The sequence below is a fragment of the Bos indicus genome, chromosome 9 (genome assembly GCF_029378745.1).
Source record: "Bos indicus isolate NIAB-ARS_2022 breed Sahiwal x Tharparkar chromosome 9, NIAB-ARS_B.indTharparkar_mat_pri_1.0, whole genome shotgun sequence".
Lineage (NCBI taxonomy): Eukaryota > Metazoa > Chordata > Mammalia > Artiodactyla > Bovidae > Bos > Bos indicus.
The window spans coordinates 104,503,786-104,508,524 of NC_091768.1; the positions used below are offsets into that span (position 1 = coordinate 104,503,786).

Consider the following 4,739-nt stretch of genomic DNA (forward strand, 5'->3'; position numbering starts at 1 on the left):
GATCCGTGGATACAGGTGTGAGGGGCTGGCTTGGGGCGGCTGTGACCCCAGAATGCTCAGTGGTTCTGTGAGCCCCCGTCATGGGCCCAGAGCCTCTGGTCATAGGCCATCCGGGAGGGCCTTTCCCTCCAGAGACCCTGCACCTCACATCGGCCCCCTCACTGTCCTGGAGACCTGACCTGGGCCCGGGGCAGTCTGGGCTCAGGGGGCCCCATCCACAGGGGCTGAGCCAGCTGGGTGGTCACTGAGAACGGTCACGGATGTGTCCATGTCTCCTCCTCATTTATGTCGTAGGCAGCCCGGTGGCTGGCTGGCTGTGTGTGTATGCTCCCACGGCCCTGGCACAGAGCAGTACCTGCAGCAGCCCCTGAGAAATGCTGCATTATTTTCTAAGAAAAACCACACACAATATGACATGCAAAATGTCACCACCAGTAATGGAATCTCCTCTCTCTCTACTGCTATACTGTCCCCTGGCTGCCTGCAGCTGGGAGCTGTTGGAGTCGACCTTGGGGCCTGACATAGGAGGTGGGGGTATCCTGCCCATAAACAGAGGTGGTCCCCAAGCCAGTTGGCCAGGGCCTCTTAAGAGAAGGGCTGAAGAGGAAAGGTGTGGGAGAAAGAGACCAGCCCCTAGAAATGTCACTTGGGTTCACAGTGGCTTCCCTGGCCCCATGGGGACAATATTGCAGTGCCTGTGCCCACGAGTCCCCTCAATGTGCCCTGAAGAGGGGCAGACGCTGGTGTCATAGCCGGACTGGGAGGAGGACTCAGGGATAAGGAGCTGGGGTAGTTACCTCCCCCGTGCCCCACATTCTTACAGGAATGGAGTCAGGAATCAGCCTGGGAGCTACTATCAAAACAGCAAGAGATAGCGAGTGTTGGAGAGGGTATGGAGAGAAGGGAGCCTCCTGCACTGTTGGTGAGAATGTGAATTGGCACAACTACTGTGGAAAACAGTATGAAAGTTCCTCAGGAAACTAAGAACAGAGCTACCATATATTCTAGAAATTCTGGTCCTGGGCATTTGTCTGAAGAAAACAGAAACAGTAATTAAAAAATTTATATGTACCCCTGTGTTCATCACAGCTCTATTTTGGTAGAGCTCTATTTCTGTCTTTATAGACAAGACATGGAAGCAACCTAAGTGTCCATCAATAGATGAGTGGATAAAGATGGCATGGCATGCACATAAGGTGGAATAATATCACGCAGCCATAAACAGAAAGAAACTTGCCATTTGTGACTTGGATGGACGGTGAAATATGCTGTGAGACAAGTCGGAGGGGAAAGACCTATTGTGTAATTTCACTCCTGTGGAATCTGAAAAGTAAACAAAACAAAAACAAGCTCATAGGTTCTCATCTGTATCATGACGGTACTTGAGATGGTGAGCACGCCGTAGTGTGTACAGATGTCAAATTATATTGCTCTGTAGGTGAAACTTGTATTAAAAGCAAAACCAAGATCAGCCAGGGGGCTGCCTTTGCAGGCAACGTGCTCACAGAGGGAGCTGAGGGTAGACAGCGGTGTCCGTGCTGCAGAGGACCCTCAGCAGGCCTCTGGGGACAAGGCTGCAGGGCAGGAGGGAAGGGGCCCTCGCCACTGTGCATGCTTTCTTTTTAAACTGCAAGAGGCGAGCAGATGTTCTCCGATGGCTTTGCTTATAGGCCCAAAGTTGTCACCAGGGCCCAAAGCCTGTGCGTGTTTGTCACCAGCACAGGTCTGCACAGAGGGGCCAGCAGGAGCCTAAAGCCGCCACCCAACCCGGCACAGCAGGGCTGGCCACCAAGCGGGGCTGGCCCTCCACAGCCTGTCCCCGATGCTCCCACGTGTGGTCCCTCCTGAAGCAGAGGGCTGGATCGAATGAGCTTTTGAGGTTCCTTCCCTCACAAGCCCCTAAAGTCTGTGCCCTGGAGCCAGAGAAAGGTTCAAAACAGGAGGCAGCTCTGGGGATGAAGGTGTCAAACGGAAGCTTCAGCCTTCTCCCCCCTCCCGCTGTGAGGGCCAACACCGGGGCTGGGCTGCTCTCGGCTTCTGGGGCTGCTCCGCCGCACCTCTGAGAACTAAGCCATCAACAGCAGGCTGAGAAGTGAGGCGGCCCCATCTCAGTGCACAAATGACCCTAAAGAGGGTCAGATCAGAGGAGCCACCTCCAGACGGGAATTCACAGCTGCCTGGGGCTGGCCCCGTGGCAGGGAGGCAGCACCGAAAAGGTGCATGAGTTCGAGCGTTCAAAAGTGGCCTCCAGGAGCCACTCCAGGACGAGATGAAAGGGGCCTTCCTGCACAGAAGGTTTTTGTGGGGTCTGCCCTGCAGCGGGCCTGCCTCACAGGTGCTCGGCTTGAGGCTTCTAATCCTTTTCACACACTGTGCCCCCTGGCCACCCTCCCCAGCCAGGCAAGAGGGCTGACTGATGAGACTGCCAGAAGGAGCCAGGACTTGAAGGATAAAGAGAGAGAGGAGGACACATTGGGAGGGAGAGCTGTGGATGCCCCGGCTGCATGGATGTGTGAAAACTTAATCTAGTAGCTGGAGTGGATGCACCTGGACTTGTTTATGTGGCCAGGCTTCCTGAATGTTTCCCATTCAGTTGGGAAACCAAGAACTGGCCAAGGAGTGTGTCGCTGCAGCCCTGGAGACATGAACACAGTCACTCAAAACCGCCTCTCAGTGCCCAGAGCGTGGGGCTGGGGGTGCCTCTTCCTGTAGGGCAACTGCCCTCTTAGGATCACTTGCACACACTCAGTGCTCAATAAATGTTCTTTGAATGCACGATTTGATGCTTGACCTTCCTGGGGATTAGCCTCTGTCATGGAATAGTAATTTACCAGAAACTCCCCAAATGATGTGTGTTAGTTTTTTCTGCTCATTTCCATCACTCTTTTGCAGTGTCACCTGAGTAGCTGGGTTCTTTGCCCCCACAGATGTTCGAGCAGTTTTCCCAGAACCAGCAAACAGCAGGCAACTGTAGTTCACCTGAGCCCTGTGGCCCAAATCCTGCAAAAATACTGTTTCAGAAAGAACTTGATTTTTGTCTATGAGAAGTGTCTCAACATTGGCTGCTACACACCATGAACTAGTGAGATAGTTGTCAACAAAAACACCCTTCCTAGAACAGACAATTTTCTATTCAAAATTTGCCAACCTGAAAAATACCTACACAAGATTACTTGTTTCTGACACTTTTTCTAAAGCCTGACTCACAGCTACACCGTTTACAATTGATCTTTGTTTGTCAAAGGCGGTCTTAGTGATTTGAAGGCCAAGTGGACAGACTTCCAAACAAGCCCTCCTTTAGCCGTGGACAGAGCGACTGTGCATCTGTGCCGTTCCCTCAGGGCCCCCGCCTGCATCCCGGGCCGGGTCCCCCTCCAGACAGGCCACAGGCCGCACGCTCTCACCTCTGCTCCGGGGAGGCAGCTTTGCTCTGGCCGGTGCTCACTAGCTGTTCCTCTGACTCAGGAACAGAACTGACGCACGTGGGCTGGCAGCCTGCACCCCGGCCCTCGGCTGCTTCTCAGCAGAGGTACCAGCCAACAGTGGGCACCAGACACTGCTGCCCCTCCACCCCAAGTGAGACCACCCCTCAGCAAGCAGCTGTCGGTGTTGGCTGGCCAGATTCCAACAGGTGTTCTGTACAGGTTCAAAGCTCCCTGTCCTGTTACTGGTTCCCAGTGCTACCTGATTCCCTCTTCCTTCTTCTGTGAGAACCTGGTTATGAGTAGAAACTTGGATCTGAAGGTGCGTCTTCTGTCCTTCCCTCCCATCCAGGAGGACCGCAGACTGCGTGAGTGGGCCGGAGCCCGTGGGGCCAAGGCCCCCTCCTGCCAGTGGAGGTTAGTCCGAGCTGCCCAACTGGACACCAGGGTTCCTTGGTGATTTAGGCCAAGATTGGGCAGGGGCTCAGGGATTCCCTTCACGGCCCACCAGGCAGGAGAAAGGACTGAGACAAGGGGTCGGGTGACCCCAGAGGCCCTTGTCCCTGATGTTCTACCACCTTCTTGGGCTCGTGATCCCACTCGCACTCCGGCCCTTCCTGGGGCAGGGGCGAGGGGAGGGCAGAGGAGTGCACCAGGCTTGGCGTGAGCTGGCGCTGGCTGTGTGCTCTTGGACAAACTCCTTAGCCTTTCTGCCCCTTGGAGCCCTCTTCCAACACGGGGACATGGCTCCTCTCTCAGGGAGCCCCTGCCAGTGCCACGGCTGACACCCCAGCTCTCACCCTGGGGTTCACCTCGCACCCGCACCCCCAGCCACGTCCCCACCTCTCTTCACTGTCTGCACCGTATTTCTGTAAGGGTTCATGGGCTCCACAGATGTGCTGAAGTTCTTTAAAGAGACCCTGATAAACTATGAATCCCCTCAGTTTCCTCATTTTAAAAAGCTGAATGGTACATTCAGCAACCTTTGCTACAAACATTACCATGGAATCAAATGGAAAGGTATGTGAAAGTCCTTGAACGGATTAAACAGGACATAGACTTTAGTAATGGTAACGACACACTCACCATGGCGACTCGCTCAGTGTGGCACTTCCTATATTAAATAATTTGCCACAAGTGCTCATAACTCAGAGAACTCTTTGTCTTGGTTTTTCAAAACGTGGTAGGGGAATGACCTTTATTTGACAACCTGAGGGAAAGAAAAGTAGATAATTGACTCTGGTGTTTTTCTTTTACCTTTTAATTGTTTTAGGTTATTCATTTTGTCGTGTTTTGTTTTTCTTTTCTTCTCTCAAG

The 4,739-nt window shown here is 53.4% G+C and overlaps 1 protein-coding gene across 1 annotated transcript in view; it reads left to right on the forward strand.

Annotated features, from left to right (window-relative positions):
• FAM120B (family with sequence similarity 120 member B) overlaps positions 1 to 4,739 on the forward strand; it is a 121,317-nt gene that overhangs the window by 90,530 nt on the left and 26,048 nt on the right. The window lies entirely within an intron of this gene.